General features: G+C 65.6%; 1 protein-coding gene across 1 annotated transcript in view; it reads right to left on the reverse strand.

Annotated features, from left to right (window-relative positions):
- LOC144492777 (docking protein 4-like) overlaps positions 1 to 18,460 on the reverse strand; it is a 471,703-nt gene that overhangs the window by 172,519 nt on the left and 280,724 nt on the right. The window lies entirely within an intron of this gene.

Raw genomic sequence — 18,460 nt, forward strand, 5'->3', positions numbered from 1 at the left:
CTATAGGGTTTCTATGGTTTCTATTTCTAAATGCGGGAGTGTGCGAGTGTTCCCCGGGATCGTGCGAGTGTTCCCCGGGAGCGTGCGAGTGTTCACCGGGAGCGTGCGAGTGTTCCCCGGGAGCGTGCGAGTGTTCCCCGGGAGCGTGCGAGTGTTCCCCGGGAGCGTGCGAGTGTTCCCCGGGAGCGTGCGAGTGATCCCCGGGAGCGTGCGAGTGATCCCCGGGAGTGTGCGAGTGTTCCCCGGGAGCGTGCGAGTGTTCCCCGGGAGCGTGCGAGTGTTCCCCCGGAGCGTGCGAGTGTTCCCCGGGAGCGTGCGAGTGTTCCCCCGGAGCGTGCGCATGTTCCCCGGGAGCGTGCGAGTGTTCCCCGGGAGCGTGCGAGTGTTCCCCCGGGAGCGTGCGCGTGTTCCCCGGGAGCGTGCGAGTGTTCCCCCGGGAGCGTGCGAGTGTTCCCCCGGGAGCGTGCGCGTGTTCCCCCGGGAGCGTGCGAGTGTTCCCCCGGGAGCGTGCGAGTGTTCCCCCGGGAGCGTGCGAGTGTTCCCCCGGGAGCGTGCGAGTATTCCCCCGGGAGCGTGCGAGTGTTCCCCGGGAGCGTGCGAGTGTTCCCCCGGGAGCGTGCGAGTGTTCCCCGGGAGCGTGCGCGTGTTCCCTGGGATCGTGCGCGTGTTCTGGGCGGCACGGTAGCACAGTGGTTAGCACTGCTGCTTCGCAGCTCCAGGGACCTGGGTTCGATTCCCGGCTTGGGTCACTGTCTGTGTGGAGTTTGCACATTCTCCTCGTGTCTGCGTGTGTTTCCTCCGGGTGCTCCGGTTTCCTCCCACAGTCCAAAGATGTGCGGGTTAGGTTGATTGGTCATGCTAAAATTGCCCCTTAGTGTCCTGAGATGCGTAGGTTAGAGGGATTAATGGGTAAATGTGTAGGGATTTGGGGGTAGGGCCTCGGTGGGATTGTGGTTGGTGCAGACTCGATGGGCCAAGTGGCCTCTTTCTGCACTATAGGGTTTCTATGGTTTCTATTTCTAAATGCGGGAGTGTGCCAGTGTTCCCCGGGAGCGTGCGAGTGTTCCCCGGGAGCGTGCGAGTGTTCCCCGGGAGCGTGCGAATGTTCCCCGGGAGCGTGCGAGTGTTCCCCGGGAGCGTGCGAGTGTTCCCCGGGAGCGTGCGAGTGTTCCCCGGGATCGTGCGAGTGTTCCCCGGGAGCGTGCGAGTGTTCCCCGGGAGCGTGCGAGTGTTCCCCGGGAGCGTGCGAGTGTTCACTGGGAGCGTGCGAGTGTTCACTGGGAGCGTGCGAGTGTTCACCGGGAGCGTGCGAGTGTTCCCCGGGAGCGTGCGAGTGTTCCCCGGGAGCGTGCGAGTGTCCCCGGGAGCGTGCGAGTGTTCCCCGGGAGCGTGCGAGTGTTCCCCGGGAGCGTGCGAGTGTTCTGCGCGAGAGTCCGAGTGATCCCCGGGAGCGTGCGAGTGATCCCCGGGAGCGTGCGAATGTTCCCCGGGAGTGTGCCAGTGTTCCCCGGGAGCGTGCGAGTGTTCCCCGGGAGCGTGCGAATGTTCCCCGGGAGCGTGCGAGTGTTCCCCGGGAGCTTGCGAGTGTTCCCCGGGAGCGCGCGAATGTTCCCCTGGAGCGTGCGAGTGTTCCCCGGGAGCATGCGAGTGTTCCCCGGGAGCGTGCGCGTGTTCCCCGGGAGCGTGCGAGTGTTGCCCCGGGAGCGTGCGAGTGTTGCCCCGGGAGCGTGCGAGTGTTCCCCCGGGAGCGTGCGAGTGTTCCCCCGGGAGCGTGCGAGTGTTCCCCCGGGAGCGTGCGAGTGTTCCCCGGGAGCGTGCGAGTGTTCCCCGGGAGCGTGCGAGTGTTCCCTGGGATCGTGCGAGTGTTCCCCGGGAGCGTGCGAGTGTTCCCCGGGAGCGTGCGAGTGTTCCCTGGGATCGTGCGCGTGTTCCCCCGGGAGCGTGAGAGTGTTCCCCGGGAGCGTGCGAGTGTTCCCCGGGAGCGTGCGAGTGTTCCCTGGGATCGTGCGCGTGTTCTGGGCGGCACGGTAGCACAGTGGTTAGCACTGCTGCTTCGCAGCTCCAGGGACCTGGGTTCGATTCCCGGCTTGGGTCACTGTCTGTGTGGAGTTTGCACATTCTCCTCGTGTCTGCGTGTGTTTCCTCCGGGTGCTCCGGTTTCCTCCCACAGTCCAAAGATGTGCGGGTTAGGTTGATTGGTCATGCTAAAATTGCCCCTTAGTGTCCTGAGATGCGTAGGTTAGAGGGATTAATGGGTAAATGTGTAGGGATTTGGGGGTAGGGCCTCGGTGGGATTGTGGTTGGTGCAGACTCGATGGGCCAAGTGGCCTCTTTCTGCACTATAGGGTTTCTATGGTTTCTATTTCTAAATGCGGGAGTGTGCGAGTGTTCCCCGGGAGCGTGCGAGTGTTCCCCGGGAGCGTGCGAGTGTTCCCCGGGAGCGTGCGAGTGTTCACTGGGAGCGTGCGAGTGTTCACCGGGAGCGTGCGAGTGTTCACCGGGAGCGTGCGAGTGTTCACCGGGAGCGTGCGAGTGTTCCCCGGGAGCGTGCGAGTGTTCCCCGGGAGCGGCGAGTGTTCCCCGGGAGCGTGCGAGTGTTCTGCGCGAGAGTCCGAGTGATCCCCGGGAGCGTGCGAGTGATGTGCGGGTTAGGTTGATTGGCCATGCTAAAATTGCCCCTTAGTGTCCTGAGATGCGTAGGTTAGAGGGATTAATGGGTAAATGTGGAGGGATTTGGGGGTAAGGCCTGGGTGGGATTGTGGTTGGTGCAGACTCGATGGGCCAAGTGGCCTCTTTCTGCACTATAGGGTTTCTATGGTTTCTATTTCTAAATGCGGGAGTGTGCGAGTGTTCCCCGGGATCGTGCGAGTGTTCCCCGGGAACGTGCGAGTGTTCACCGGGAGCGTGCGAGTGTTCACCGGGAGCGTGCGAGTGTTCCCCGGGAGCGTGCGAGTGTTCCCCGGGAGCGTGCGAGTGTTCCCCGGGAGCGTGCGAGTGTTCCCCGGGAGCGTGCGAGTGATCCCCGGGAGCGTGCGAGTGATCCCCGGGAGCGTGCGAGTGATCCCCGGGAGCGTGCGAGTGTTCCCCGGGAGCGTGCGAGTGTTCCCCCGGAGCGTGCGAGTGTTCCCCGGGAGCGTGCGAGTGTTCCCCGGGAGCGTGCGAGTGTTCCCCGGGAGCGTGCGAGTGTTCCCCGGGAGCGTGAGAGTGTTCCCCGGGAGCGTGCGAGTGTTCCCCGGGAGCGTGCGCGTGTTCCCCGGGAGCGTGTGCTTGTTCACCAAGAGTGTGTGAGTGTTCTGCGCGAGAGTCCGAGTGATCCCCGGGAACGTGCGCGTGATGTGCGGTTTAGGTTGATTTGCCATGCTAAAATTGCCCCTTAGTGTCCTGAGATGCGTAGGTTAGAGGGATTAATGGGTAAATGTGTAGGGATTTGGGGGTAGGGCCTGGGTGGGATTGTGGTTGGTGCAGACCCGATGGGCCAAGTGGCCTCTTTCTGCACTATAGGGTTTCTATGGTTTCTATTTCTAAATGCGGGAGTGTGCGAGTGTTCCCCGGGATCGTGCGAGTGTTCCCCGGGATCGTGCGAGTGTTCCCCGGGAGCGTGCGAGTGTTCCCCGGGAGCGTGCGAGTGTTCCCCGGGAGCGTGCGAGTGTTCCCCGGGAGCGTGCGAGTGTTCCCCGGGAGCGTGCGAGTGTTCCCCGGGAGCGTGCGATTGTTCCCCGGGAGCGTGCGAGTGATCCCCGGGAGCGTGCGAGTGATCCCCGGGAGCGTGCGAGTGATCCCCGGGAGCGTGCGAGTGATCCCCGGGAGCGTGCGAGTGTTCCCCGGGAGCGTGCGAGTGTTCCCCGGGAGCGTGCGAGTGTTCCCCGGGAGCGTGCGAGTGTTCCCCGGGAGCGTGCGAGTGATCCCCGGGAGCGTGCGAATGTTCCCCGGGAGCGTGCAAGTGTTCCCCGGGAGCGTGCGAATGTTCCCCGGGAGCGTGCGAGTGTTCCCCGGGAGCTTGCGAGTGTTCCCCGGGAGCGCGCGAATGTTCCCCTGGAGCGCGCGAGTGTTCCCTGGGAGCATGCGAGTGTTCCCCTGGAGCGTGCGAATGTTCCCCCGGGAGCGCGCGAGTGTTCCCCGGGAGGATGCGAGTGTTCCCCGGGAGCGTGCGCGTGTTCCCCGGAAGCGAGCGAGTGTTCCCCCGGGAGCGTGCGAGTGTTCCCCCGGGAGCGTGCGAGTGTTCCCCCGGGAGCGTGCGAGTGTTCCCCCGGGAGCGTGCGAGTGTTCACCCGGGAGCGTGCGAGTGTTCCCCCGGGAGCGTGCGAGTGTTCCCCCGGGAGCGTGCGAGTGTTCCCCCGGGAGCGTGCGAATGTTCCCCCGGGAGCGTGCGAGTGTTCCCCGGGAGCGTGCGCGTGTTCCCCGGGAGCGTGTGCGTGTTCACCAAGAGTGTGTGAGTGTTCTGCGCGAGAGTCCGAGTGATCCCCGGGAGCGTGCGAGTGATGTGCGGTTTAGGTTGATTGGCCATGCTAAAATTGCCCCTTAGTGTCCTGAGATGCGTAGGTTAGAGGGATTAATGGGTAAATGTGTAGGGATTTGGGGGTAGGGCCTGGGTGGGATTGTGGTCGGTGCAGACTCGATGGGCCAAGTGGCCTCTTTCTGCACTATAGGGTTTCTATGGTTTCTATTTCTAAATGCGGGAGTGTGCGAGTGTTCCCCGGGAGCGTGCGAGTGTTCCCCGGGAGCGTGCGAGTGTTCCCCGGGAGCGTGCGAGTGTTCCCCGGGAGCGTGCGAGTGTTCCCCGGGAGCGTGCGAGTGTTCCCCGGGAGCGTGCCAGTGTTCCCCGGGAGCGTGCGAGTGTTCCCCGGGAGCGTGCGAATGTTCCCCGGGAGCGTGCAAGTGTTCCCCGGGAGCGTGCGAATGTTCCCCGGGAGCGTGCGAGTGTTCCCCGGGAGCTTGCGAGTGTTCCCCGGGAGCTTGCGAGTGTTCCCCGGGAGCGCGCGAATGTTCCCCTGGAGCGTGCGAGTGTTCCCCGGGAGCATGCGAGTGTTCCCCGGGAGCGTGCGCGTGTTCCCTGGGAACGTGCGAGTGTTCCCCCGGAGCTTGCGAGTGTTCCACGGGTGCGCGCGAATGTTCCCCTGGAGCGTGCGAGTGTTCCCCGGGAGCATGCGAGTGTTCCCCGGGAGCGTGCGCGTGTTCCCTGGGAACGTGCGAGTGTTCCCCGGGAGCATGCGAGTGTTCCCCGGGAGCGTGCGCGTGTTCCCTGGAACGTGCGAGTGTTCCCCCGGAGCGTGTGAGTGTTCCCCAGGTGCGTGCGAGTGTTCCCCAGGTGCGTGCGAGTGTTCCCCGGGAGCATGCGAGTGTTCCCCGGCAGCGTGCGAGTGTTCCCCGGGAGCGTGCGAGTGTTCCCCGGGAGCGTGCGAGTGTTCCCCGGGAGCGTGCGAGTGTTCCCCGGGAGCGTGCGAGTGTTCCCCGGGAGCGTGCGAGTGTTCCCCGGGAGCGTGCGTGTTCACCGGGAGCGTGCGAGTGTTCCCCGGGAGCGGCGAGTGTTCCCCGGGAGCGTGCGAGTGTTCCCCGGGAGCGTGCGAGTGTTCCCCGGGTGCGTGCGAGTGTTCCCCGGGAGCGTGCGAGTGTTCCCCGGGAGCGTGCGAGTGTTCCCCGGGAGCGTGCGAGTGTTCCCTGGGATCGTGCGCGTGTTCTGGGCGGCACGGTAGCACAGTGGTTAGCACTGCTGCTTCGCAGCTCCAGGGACCTGGGTTCGATTCCCGGCTTGGGTCACTGTCTGTGTGGAGTTTGCACATTCTCCTCGTGTCTGCGTGGGTTTCCTCCGGGTGCTCCGGTTTCCTCCCACAGTCCAAAGATGTGCGGGTTAGGTTGATTGGCCATGCTAAAATTGCCCCTTAGTGTCCTGAGATGCGTAGGTTAGAGGGATTAATGGGTAAATGTGTAGGGATTTGGGGGTAGGGCCTCGGTGGGATTGTGGTTGGTGCAGACTCGATGGGCCAAGTGGCCTCTTTCTGCACTATAGGGTTTCTATGGTTTCTATTTCTAAATGCGGGAGTGTGCGAGTGTTCCCCGGGAGCGTGCGAGTGTTCCCCGGGAGCGTGCGAGTGTACCCCGGGAGCGTGCGAGTGTTCCCCGGGAGCGTGCGAGTGTTCCCCGGGAGCGTGCGAGTGTTCCCCGGGAGCGTGCGAGTGTTCCCCGGGAGCGTGCGAGTGATCCCCGGGAGCGTGCGAGTGATCCCCGGGAGCGTGCGAGTGATCCCCGGGAGCGTGCGAGTGATCCCCGGGAGCGTGCGAGTGTTCCCCCGGAGCGTGCGAGTGTTCCCCGGGAGCGTGCGAGTGTTCCCCGGGAGCGTGCGAGTGTTCCCCGGGAGCGTGCGAGTGTTCTGCGCGAGAGTCCGAGTGATCCCCGGGAGCGTGCGAGTGATGTGCGGGTTAGGTTGATTGGCCATGCTAAAATTGCCCCTTAGTGTCCTGAGATGCGTAGGTTAGAGGGATTAATGGGTAAATGTGTAGGGATTTGGGGGTAGGGCCTGGGTGGGATTGTGGTTGGTGCAGACTCGATGGGCCAAGTGGCCTCTTTCTGCACTATAGGGTTTCTATGGTTTCTATTTCTAAATGCGGGAGTGTGCGAGTGTTCCCCGGGATCGTGCGAGCGTTCCCCGGGAGCGTGCGAGTGTTCACCGGGAGCGTGGGAGTGTTCCCCGGGAGCGTGCGAGTGTTCCCCGGGAGCGTGCGAGTGTTCCCCGGGAGCGTGCGAGTGATCCCCGGGAGCGTGCGAGTGATCCCCGGGAGCGTGCGAGTGATCCCCGGGAGCGTGCGAGTGTTCCCCGGGAGCGTGCGAGTGTTCCCCGGGAGCGTGCGAGTGTTCCCCGGGAGCGTGCGAGTGTTCCCCGGGAGCGTGCGAGTGTTCCCCGGGAGCGTGCGAGTGTTCCCTGGGAGCGTGCGCGTGTTCCCCGGGAGCGTGTGCGTGTTCACCAAGAGTGTGTGAGTGTTCTGCGCGAGAGTCCGAGTGATCCCCGGGAGCGTGCGAGTGATGTGCGGTTTCGGTTGATTGGCCATGCTAAAATTGCCCCTTAGTGTCCTGAGATGCGTAGGTTAGAGGGATTAATGGGTAAATGTGTAGGGATTTGGGGGTGGGGCCTGGGTGGGATTGTGGTCGGTGCAGACCCAAGTGGCCTCTTTCTGCACTATAGGGTTTCTATGGTTTCTATTTCTAAATGCGGGAGTGTGCGAGTGTTCCCCGGGAGCGTGCGAGTGTTCCCCGGGAGCGTGCGAGTGATCCCCGGGAGCGTGCGAGTGATCCCCGGGAGCCTGCGAGTGATCCCCGGGAGCGTGCAGGTGTTCCCCGGGAGCGTGCGAATGTTCCCCGGGAGCGTGCGAGTGTTCCCCGGGAGCTTGCGAGTGTTGCCCGGGAGCGCGCGAATGTTCCCCTGGAGCGTGCGAGTGTTCCCCCGGGAGCGTGCGAGTGTTCCCCCGGGAGCGTGCGAGTGTTCCCCCGGGAGCGTGCGAGTGTTCCCCCGGGAGCGTGCGAGTGTTCCCCCGGGAGCGTGCGAGTGTTCCCCCGGGAGCTTGCGAGTGTTCCCCCGGGAGCGTGCGAGTGTTCCCCCGGGAGCGTGCGAGTGTTCCCCGGGAGCGTGCGAGTGTTCCCCCGGGAGCGTGCGAGTGTTCCCCGGGAGCGTGCGAGTGTTCCCCGGGAGCGTGCGAGTGTTCCCCGGGAGCGTGCGAGTGTTCCCCAGGTGCGTGCGAGTGTTCCCCGGGAGCATGCGAGTGTTCCCCGGCAGCGTGCGAGTGTTCCCCGGGAGCGTGCGAGTGTTCCCCGGGAGCGTGCGAGTGTTCCCCGGGAGCGTGCGAGTGTTCCCCGGGAGCGTGCGAGTGTTCCCCGGGAGCGTGCGAGTGTTCCCCGGGAGCGTGCGAGTGTTCCCCGGGAGCGTGCGAGTGTTCCCCGGGAACGTGCGAGTGTTCCCCCGGAGCGTGCGAGTGTTCCCCGGGAGCGTGCGTGTTCACCGGGAGCGTGCGAGTGTTCCCCGGGAGCGGCGAGTGTTCCCCGGGAGCGTGCGAGTGTCCCCGGGAGCGTGCGAGTGTTCCCCGGGTGCGTGCGAGTGTTCCCCAGGTGCGTGCGAGTGTTCCCCGGGTGAGTGCGAGTGTTCCCCGGGTGCGTGCGAGTGTTCCCCCGGGGCGTGCGAGTGTTCCCCGGGTGCGTGCAGGTGTTCCCCGGGAGCGTGCGAGTGTTCCCCGGGAACATGCGAGTGTTCCCCCGGAGCGTGCGAGTGTTCCCCGGGAGCGTGCGTGTTCACCGGGAGCGTGCGAGTGTTCCCCGGGAGCGTGCGAGTGTTCCCCGGGAGCGTGCGAGTGTTCCCCGGGAGCGTGCGAGTGTTCCCCGGGCGCGTGCGACTGTTTCCCTGGTGCGTGCGAGTGTTCCCCCGGAGCGTGCGAGTGTTCCCCGGGAGCGTGCGTGTTCACCGGGAGCGTGCGAGTGTTCCCCGGGAGCGTGCGTGTGTTCCCCGGGAGCGTGCGAGTGTTCCCCGGGCGCGTGCGAGTGTTTCCCCGGTGCGTGCGAGTGTTCCCCAGGTGCGTGCGAGTGTTCCCGGGAGTGTGCGAGTGTTCCCCCGGAGTGTGCGAGTGTTCCCCGGGTGCGTGCGAGTGTTCCCCCGGTGCGTGCTAATGTTCCCTGGGAGCATGCAAGTGTTCCCCGGGAGCGTGCGAGTGTTCCCCGGGAGCGTGCGCGTGTTCCCTGGGAACGTGCGAGTGTTCCCCCGGAGCGTGCGAGTGTTCCCCGGGTGCGTGTGAGTGTTCCCCAGGTGCGTGCGAGTGTTCCCCAGGTGCGTGCGAGTGTTCCCCGGGAGCGTGCGAGTGTTCCCCGGGAGCGTGCGAGTGTTCCCCGGGAGCGTGCGAGTGTTCCCCGGGAGCGTGCGAGTGTTCCCCGGGAGCGTGCGAGTGTTCCCCCGGAGCGTGCGAGTGTTCCCCGGGAGCGTGCGTGTTCACCGGGAGATGGCGAGTGTTCCCCGGGTGCGGGCGAGTGTTCCCCAGGTGCGTGCGAGTGTTCCCCGGGTGCGTGCGAGTGTTCCCCGGGTGCGTGCGAGTGTTCCCCGGGTGCGTGCGAGTGTTCCCCCGGTGCGTGCGAGTGTTCCCCCGGTGCGTGCGAGTGTTCCCCCGGTGCGTGCGAGTGTTCCCCGGGAGCGTGCGAGTGTTCCCCGGGAGATGGCGAGTGTTCCCCGGGTGCGGGCGAGTGTTCCCCAGGTGCGTGCGAGTGTTCCCCGGGTGCGTGCGAGTGTTCCCCGGGTGCGTGCGAGTGTTCCCCGGGTGCGTGCGAGTGTTCCCCCGGTGCGTGCGAGTGTTCCCCGGGTGCGTGCATGTGTTCCCCGGGAGCGTGCGTGTTCACCGGGAGCGTGCGAGTGTTCCCCGGGAGCGTGCGAGTGTTCCCCGGGAGCGTGCGAGTGTTCCCCGGGAGCGTGCGCGTGTTCCCCGGGAGCGTGTGCGTGTTCACCAAGAGTGTGTGAGTGTTCTGCGCGAGAGTCCGAGTGATCCCCGGGAGCGTGCGAGTGATGTGCGGTTTAGGTTGATTGGCCATGCTAAAATTGCCCCTTAGTGTCCTGAGATGCGTAAGTTAGAGGGATTAATGGGTAAATGTGTAGGGATTTGGGGGTAGGGCCTGGGTGGGATTGTGGTCGGTGCAGACTCGATGGGCCAAGTGGCCTCTTTCTGCACTATAGGGTTTCTATGGTTTCTATTTCTAAATGCGGGAGTGTGCGAGTGTTCCCCGGGATCGTGCGAGTGTTCCCCGGGAGCGTGCGAGTGTTCCCCAGGAGCGTGCGAGTGATCCCCGGGAGCGTGCGAGTGTTCCCCAGGAGCGTGCGAGTGTTCCCCCGGGAGCGTGCGAATGTTCCCCGGGAGCGTGCGAGTGTTCCCCCGGGAGCGTGCGAGTGTTCCCCGGGAACGTGCGAGTGTTCCCCGGGAGCGTGCCAGTGTTCTGCTGGAGCGTGCGAGTGTTCCCCCGGGAGCGTGCGAGTGTTCCCCGGGAGCGTGCGAGTGTTCCCCGGGAGCGTGCGAGTGTTCCCCCGGGAGCGTGCGAATGTTCCCCGGGAGCGTGCGAGTGTTCCCCCGGGAGCGTGCGAGTGTTCCCCGGGAGCGTGCGAGTGATCCCCGGGAGCGTGCGAATGTTCCCCGGGAGCGTGCAAGTGTTCCCCGGGAGCGTGCGAATGTTCCCCGGGAGCGTGCGAGTGTTCCCCCGGGAGCGTGCGAGTGTTCCCCGGGAGCGTGCGAGTGTTCCCCGGGAGCGTGCGAGTGTTCACCGGGAGCGTGCGAGTGTTCCCCCGGGAGCGTGCGAGTGTTCCCCGGGAGCGTGCGAGTGTTCCCCGGGAGCGTGCGAGTGTTCCCCGGGAGCGTGCGAGTGTTCCCCCGGGAGCGTGCGAGTGTTCCCCGGGAGCGTGCGAGTGTTCCCTGGGATCGTGCGCGTGTTCTGGGCGGCACGGTAGCACAGTGGTTAGCACTGCTGCTTCGCAGCTCCAGGGACCTGGGTTCGATTCCCGGCTTGGGTCACTGTCTGTGTGGAGTTTGCACATTCTCCTCGTGTCTGCGTGGGTTTCCTCCGGGTGCTCCGGTTTCCTCCCACAGTCCAAAGATGTGCGGGTTAGGTTGAGTGGCCATGCTAAAATTGCCCCTTAGTGTCCTGAGATGCGTAGGTTAGAGGGATTAATGGGTAAATGTGTAGGGATTTGGGGGTAGGGCCTCGGTGGGATTGTGGTTGGTGCAGACTCGATGGGCCAAGTGGCCTCATTCTGCACTATAGGGTTTCTATGGTTTCTATTTCTAAATGCGGGAGTGTGCGAGTGTTCCCCGGGATCGTGCGAGTGTTCCCCGGGAGCGTGCGAGTGTTCCCCGGGAGCGTGCGAGTGTTCACCGGGAGCGTGCGAGTGTTCCCCGGGAGCGTGCGAGTGTTCCCCGGGAGCGTGCGAGTGTTCCCCGGGAGCGTGCGAGTGATCCCCGGGAGCGTGCGAATGTTCCCCGGGAGCGTGCAAGTGTTCCCCGGGAGCGTGCGAATGTTCCCCGGGAGTGTGCGAGTGTTCCCCGGGAGCTTGCGAGTGTTCCCCGGGAGCTTGCGAGTGTTCCCCGGGAGCGCGCGAATGTTCCCCTGGAGCGTGCGAGTGTTCCCCGGGAGCATGCGAGTGTTCCCCGGGAGCGTGCGCGTGTTCCCTGGGAACGTGCGAGTGTTCCCCCGGAGCTTGCGAGTGTTCCACAGGTGCGCGCGAATGTTCCCCTGGAGCGTGCGAGTGTTCCCCGGGAGCATGCGAGTGTTCCCCGGGAGCGTGCGCGTGTTCCCTGGGAACGTGCGAGTGTTCCCCGGGAGCATGCGAGTGTTCCCCGGGAGCGTGCGCGTGTTCCCTGGGAACGTGCGAGTGTTCCCCCGGAGCGTGTGAGTGTTCCCCAGGTGCGTGCGAGTGTTCCCCAGGTGCGTGCGAGTGTTCCCCAGGTGCGTGCGAGTGTTCCCCAGGTGCGTGCGAGTGTTCCCCAGGTGCGTGCGAGTGTTCCCCGGGAGCATGCGAGTGTTCCCCGGCAGCGTGCGAGTGTTCCCCGGGAGCGTGCGAGTGTTCCCCGGGAGCGTGCGAGTGTTCCCCGGGAGCGTGCGAGTGTTCCCCGGGAGCGTGCGAGTGTTCCCCGGGAGCGTGCGAGTGTTCCCCGGGAGCGTGCGAGTGTTCCCCGGGAGCATGCGAGTGTTCCCCGGGAACGTGCGAGTGTTCCCCCGGAGCGTGCGAGTGTTCCCCGGGAGCGTGCGTGTTCACCGGGAGCGTGCGAGTGTTCCCCGGGAGCGGCGAGTGTTCCCCGGGAGCGTGCGAGTGTTCCCCGGGAGCGTGCGAGTGTTCCCCGGGTGCGTGCGAGTGTTCCCCGGGTGCGTGCGAGTGTTCCCCGGGTGCGTGCGAGTGTTCCCCAGGTGCGTGCAAGTGTTCCCCGGGTGCGTGCGAGTGTTCCCCGGGTGCGTGCGAGTGTTCCCCCGGTGCGTGCGAGTGTTCCCCGGGTGCGTGCAGGTGTTCCCCGGGAGCGTGCGAGTGTTCCCCGGGAACATGCGAGTGTTCCCCCGGAGCGTGCGAGTGTTCCCCGGGAGCGTGCGTGTTCACCGGGAGCGTGCGAGTGTTCCCCGGGAGCGTGTGAGTGTTCCCCGGGAGCGTGCGAGTGTTCCCCGGGCGCGTGCGAGTGTTTCCCCGGTGCGTGCGAGTGTTCCCCCGGGCGCGTGCGAGTGTTCCCCGGGAGCGTGCGAGTGTTCCCCGGGAGCGTGCGAGTGTTCCCCGGGAGCGTGCGAGTGTTCCCCGGGAGCGTGCGAGTGTTCCCCGGGAGCGTGCGAGTGTTCCCCGGGAGCGTGCGAGTGTTCCCCAGGAGCATGCGAGTGTTCCCCGGGAACGTGCGAGTGTTCCCCCGGAGCGTGCGAGTGTTCCCCGGGAGCGTGCGTGTTCACCGGGAGCGTGCGAGTGTTCCCCGGGAGCGGCGAGTGTTCCCCGGGAGCGTGCGAGTGTTCCCCGGGAGCGTGCGAGTGTTCCCCGGGTGCGTGCGAGTGTTCCCCGGGTGCGTGCGAGTGTTCCCCGGGTGCGTGCGAGTGTTCCCCAGGTGCGTGCGAGTGTTCCCCGGGTGCGTGCGAGTGTTCCCCGGGTGCGTGCGAGTGTTCCCCCGGTGCGTGCGAGTGTTCCCCGGGTGCGTGCAGGTGTTCCCCGGGAGCGTGCGAGTGTTCCCCGGGAACATGCGAGTGTTCCCCCGGAGCGTGCGAGTGTTCCCCGGGAGCGTGCGTGTTCACCGGGAGCGTGCGAGTGTTCCCCGGGAGCGTGCGAGTGTTCCCCGGGAGCGTGCGAGTGTTCCCCGGGCGCGTGCGAGTGTTTCCCCGGTGCGTGCGAGTGTTCCCCCGGAGCGTGCGAGTGTTCCCCGGGAGCGTGCGTGTTCACCGGGAGCGTGCGAGTGTTCCCCGGGAGCGTGCGCGTGTTCCCCGGGAGCGTGTGCGTGTTCACCAAGAGTGTGTGAGTGTTCTGCGCGAGAGTCCGAGTGTTCCCCCGGGAGCGTGCGAGTGATGTGCGGGTTAGGTTGAGTGGCCATGCTAAAATTGCCCCTTAGTGTCCTGAGATGCGTAGGTTAGAGGGATTAATGGGTAAATGTGTAGGGATTTGGGGGTAGGGCCTGGGTGGGATTGTGGTCGGTGCAGACTCGATGGGCCAAGTGGCCTCTTTCTGCACTATAGGGTTTCTATGGTTTCTATTTCTAAATGCGGGAGTGTGCGAGTGTTCCCCGGGATCGTGCGAGTGTTCCCCAGGAGCGTGCGAGTGATCCCCGGGAGCGTGCGAATGTTCCCCGGGAGCGTGCGAGTGTTCCCCAGGAGCGTGCGAGTGTTCCCCGGGAGCGTGCGAGTGATCCCCGGGAGCGTGCGAATGTTCCCCGGGAGCGTGCAAGTGTTCCCCGGGAGCGTGCGAATGTTCCCCGGGAGCGTGCGAGTGTTCCCCCGGGAGCGTGCGAGTGTTCCCCGGGAGCGTGCGAGTGTTCCCCGGGAGCGTGCGAGTGTTCCCTGGGATCGTGCGCGTGTTCTGGGCGGCACGGTAGCACAGTGGTTAGCACTGCTGCTTCGCAGCTCCGGGGACCTGGGTTCGATTCCCGGCTTGGGTCACTGTCTGTGTGGAGTTTGCACATTCTCCTCGTGTCTGCGTGGGTTTCCTCCGGGTGCTCCGGTTTCCTCCCACAGTCCAAAGATGTGCGGGTTAGGTTGAGTGGCCATGCTAAAATTGCCCCTTAGTGTCCTGAGATGCGTAGGTTAGAGGGATTAATGGGTAAATGTGTAGGGATTTGGGGGTAGGGCCTCGGTGGGATTGTGGTTGGTGCAGACTCGATGGGCCAAGTGGCCTCATTCTGCACTATAGGGTTTCTATGGTTTCTATTTCTAAATGCGGGAGTGTGCGAGTGTTCCCCGGGATCGTGCGAGTGTTCCCCGGGAGCGTGCGAGTGTTCCCCGGGAGCGTGCGAGTGTTCCCCGGGAGCGTGCGAGTGTTCCCCGGGAGCGTGCGAGTGTTCTGCGCGAGAGTCCGAGTGTTCCCCGGGAGCGTGCGAGTGTTCCCCGGGAGCGTGCGAGTGATCCCCGGGAGCGTGCGAGTGTTCCCCGGGAGCGTGCGAGTGTTCCCCGGGAGCGTGCGAGTGTTCCCCCGGAGCGTGCGAGTGTTCCCCGGGAGCGTGCGAGTGTTCCCCGGGAGCGTGCGAGTGTTCCCCGGGAGCGTGCGAGTGTTCCCCGGGAGCGTGCGCGTGTTCCCCGGGAGCGTGTGCGTGTTCACCAAGAGTGTGTGAGTGTTCTGCGCGAGAGTCCGAGTGATCCCCGGGAGCGTGCGAGTGATGTGCGGTTTAGGTTTATTGGCCATGCTAAAATTGCCCCTTAGTGTCCTGAGATGCGTAAATTAGAGGGATTAATGGGTAAATGTGTAGGGATTTGGGGGTAGGGCCTGGGTGGGATTGTGGTCGGTGCAGACTCGATGGGCCAAGTGGCCTCTTTCTGCACTATAGGGTTTCTATGGTTTCTATTTCTAAATGCGGGAGTGTGCGAGTGTTCCCCGGGAGCGTGCGAGTGTTCCCCGGGAGCGTGCGAGTGATCCCCGGGAGCGTGCGAATGTTCCCCGGGAGCGTGCAAGTGTTCCCCGGGAGCGTGCGAATGTTCCCCCGGAGCGTGCGAGTGTTCCCCGGGAGCGTGCGAGTGTTCCCCGGGATCGTGCGAGTGTTCCCCGGGAGCGTGCGAGTGTTCCCCGGGAGCGTGCGAGTGATCCCCGGGAGCGTGCGAGTGTTCCCCGGGAGCGTGCGAGTGTTCCCCCGGAGCGTGCGAGTGTTCCCCGGGAGCGTGCGAGTGTTCCCCGGGAGCGTGCGAGTGTTCCCCGGGAGCGTGCGAGTGTTCCCCGGGAGCGTGCGAGTGTTCCCCGGGAGCGTGTGCGTGTTCACCAAGAGTGTGTGAGTGTTCTGCGCGAGAGTCCGAGTGATCCCCGGGAGCGTGCGAGTGATGTGCGGTTTAGGTTGATTGGCCATGCTAAAATTGCCCCTTAGTGTCCTGAGATGCGTAGGTTAGAGGGATTAATGGGTAAATGTGTAGGGATTTGGGGGTAGGGCCTGGGTGGGATTGTGGTCGGTGCAGACTCGATGGGCCAAGTGGCCTCTTTCTGCACTATAGGGTTTCTATGGTTTCTATTTCTAAATGCGGGAGTGTGCGAGTGTTCCCCGGGATCGTGCGAGTGTTCCCCGGGAGCGTGCGAGTGATCCCCGGGAGCGTGCGAATGTTCCCCGGGAGCGTGCAAGTGTTCCCCGGGAGCATGCGAGTGTTCCCCGGGAGCATGCGCGTGTTCCCTGGGAACGTGCGAGTGTTCCCCCGGAGCTTGCGAGTGTTCCCCGGGAGCTTGCGAGTGTTCCCCGGGAGCTTGCGAGTGTTCCCCGGGAGCGCGCGAATGTTCCCCTGGAGCGTGCGAGTGTTCCCCGGGAGCATGCGAGTGTTCCCCGGGAGCATGCGCGTGTTCCCAGGAAACGTGCGAGTGTTCCCCCGGAGCTTGCGAGTGTTCCACGGGTGCGCGCGAATGTTCCCCTGGAGCGTGCGAGTGTTCCCCGGGAGCATGTGAGTGTTCCCCGGGATCGTGCGCGTGTTCCCTGTGAACGTGCGAGTGTTCCCCGGGAGCATGCGAGTGTTCCCCGGGAGCGTGCGCGTGTTCCCTGGGAACGTGCGAGTGTTCCCCCGGAGCGTGTGAGTGTTCCCCAGGTGCGTGCGAGTGTTCCCCAGGTGCGTGCGAGTGTTCCCCGGGTGCGTGCGAGTGTTCCCCGGGAGCGTGCGAGTGTTCCCCGGGAGCGTGCGAGTGTTCCCCGGGAGCGTGCGAGTGTTCTGCGCGAGAGTCCGAGTGTTCCCCGGGAGCGTGCGAGTGTTCCCCGGGAGCGTGCGAGTGATCCCCGGGAGCGTGCGAGTGTTCCCCGGGAGCGTGCGAGTGTTCCCCGGGAGCGTGCGAGTGTTCCCCCGGAGCGTGCGAGTGTTCCCCGGGAGCGTGCGAGTGTTCCCCGGGAGCGTGCGAGTGTTCCCCGGGAGCGTGCGAGTGTTCCCCGGGAGCGTGCGCGTGTTCCCCGGGAGCGTGTGCGTGTTCACCAAGAGTGTGTGAGTGTTCTGCGCGAGAGTCCGAGTGATCCCCGGGAGCGTGCGAGTGATGTGCGGTTTAGGTTTATTGGCCATGCTAAAATTGCCCCTTAGTGTCCTGAGATGCGTAAATTAGAGGGATTAATGGGTAAATGTGTAGGGATTTGGGGGTAGGGCCTGGGTGGGATTGTGGTCGGTGCAGACTCGATGGGCCAAGTGGCCTCTTTCTGCACTATAGGGTTTCTATGGTTTCTATTTCTAAATGCGGGAGTGTGCGAGTGTTCCCCGGGAGCGTGCGAGTGTTCCCCGGGAGCGTGCGAGTGATCCCCGGGAGCGTGCGAATGTTCCCCGGGAGCGTGCAAGTGTTCCCCGGGAGCGTGCGAATGTTCCCCCGGAGCGTGCGAGTGTTCCCCGGGAGCGTGCGAGTGTTCCCCGGGATCGTGCGAGTGTTCCCCGGGAGCGTGCGAGTGTTCCCCGGGAGCGTGCGAGTGATCCCCGGGAGCGTGCGAGTGTTCCCCGGGAGCGTGCGAGTGTTCCCCCGGAGCGTGCGAGTGTTCCCCGGGAGCGTGCGAGTGTTCCCCGGGAGCGTGCGAGTGTTCCCCGGGAGCGTGCGAGTGTTCCCCGGGAGCGTGCGAGTGATCCCCGGGAGCGTGCGAATGTTCCCCGGGAGCGTGCAAGTGTTCCCCGGGAGCATGCGAGTGTTCCCCGGGAGCATGCGCGTGTTCCCTGGGAACGTGCGAGTGTTCCCCCGGAGCTTGCGAGTGTTCCCCGGGAGCTTGCGAGTGTTCCCCGGGAGCTTGCGAGTGTTCCCCGGGAGCGCGCGAATGTTCCCCTGGAGCGTGCGAGTGTTCCCCGGGAGCATGCGAGTGTTCCCCGGGAGCATGCGCGTGTTCCCAGGAAACGTGCGAGTGTTCCCCCGGAGCTTGCGAGTGTTCCACGGGTGCGCGCGAATGTTCCCCTGGAGCGTGCGAGTGTTCCCCGGGAGCATGTGAGTGTTCCCCGGGATCGTGCGCGTGTTCCCTGTGAACGTGCGAGTGTTCCCCGGGAGCATGCGAGTGTTCCCCGGGAGCGTGCGCGTGTTCCCTGGGAACGTGCGAGTGTTCCCCCGGAGCGTGTGAGTGTTCCCCAGGTGCGTGCGAGTGTTCCCCAGGTGCGTGCGAGTGTTCCCCGGGTGCGTGCGAGTGTTCCCCGGGAGCGTGCGAGTGTTCCCCGGGAGCGTGCGAGTGTTCCCCGGGAGCGTGCGAGTGTTCCCCGGGAGCGTGCGAGTGTTCCCCGGGAGCGTGCGAGTGTTCCCCGGGAGCGTGCGAGTGTTCCCCGGGAGCGTGCGAGTGTTCCCCGGGAACGTGCGAGTGTTCCCCGGGAGCGTGCGAGTGTTCACCGGGAGCGTGCGAGTGTTCCCCGGGAGCGGCGAGTGTTCCCCGGGAGCGTGCGAGTGTTCCCCGGGAGCGTGCGAGTGTTCCCCGGGTGCGTGCGAGTGATCCCCGGGAGCGTGCGAGTGATCCCCGGGAGCGTGCGAGTGTTCCCCGGGAGCGTGCGAGTGTTCCCCCGGAGCGTGCGAGTGTTCCCCGGGAGCGTGCGAGTGTTCCCCGGGAGCGTGCGAGTGTTCCCCGGGAGCGTGCGCGTGTTCCCTGGGAACGTGCGAGTGTTCCCCGGGAGCATGCGAGTGTTCCCCGGGAGCGTGCGCGTGTTCCCTGGGAACGTGCGAGTGTTCCCCCGGAGCGTGTGAGTGTTCCCCAGGTGCGTGCGAGTGTTCCCCAGGTGCGTGCGAGTGTTCCCCGGGTGCGTGCGAGTGTTCCCCGGGAGCGTGCGAGTGTTCCCCGGCAGCGTGCGAGTGTTCCCCGGGAGCGTGCGAGTGTTCCCCGGGAGCGTGCGAGTGTTCCCCGGGAGCGTGCGAGTGTTCCCCGGGAGCGTGCGAGTGTTCCCCGGGAGCGTGCGAGTGTTCCCCGGGAGCGTGCGAGTGTTCCCCGGGAACGTGCGAGTGTTCCCCCGGAGCGTGCGAGTGTTCACCGGGAGCGTGCGAGTGTTCCCCGGGAGCGGCGAGTGTTCCCCGGGAGCGTGCGAGTGTTCCCCGGGAGCGTGCGAGTGTTCCCCGGGTGCGTGCGAGTGTTCCCCGGGTGCGTGCGAGTGTTCCCCGGGTGCGTGCGAGTGTTCCCCGGGTGCGTGCGAGTGTTCCCCGGGTGCGTGCGAGTGTTCCCCGGGTGCGTGCGAGTGTTCCCCCGGTCCGTGCGAGTGTTCCCCGGGTACGTGCAGGTGTTCCCCGGGAGCGTGCGAGTGTTCCCCGGGAACGTGCGAGTGTTCCCCCGGAGCGTGCGAGTGTTCCCCGGGTGCGTGCGAGTGTTCCCCAGGTGCGTGCGAGTGTTCCCCGGGTGCGTGC

This window comes from Mustelus asterias, chromosome 4, assembly GCF_964213995.1.
Source record: "Mustelus asterias chromosome 4, sMusAst1.hap1.1, whole genome shotgun sequence".
Taxonomy (NCBI): domain Eukaryota; kingdom Metazoa; phylum Chordata; class Chondrichthyes; order Carcharhiniformes; family Triakidae; genus Mustelus; species Mustelus asterias.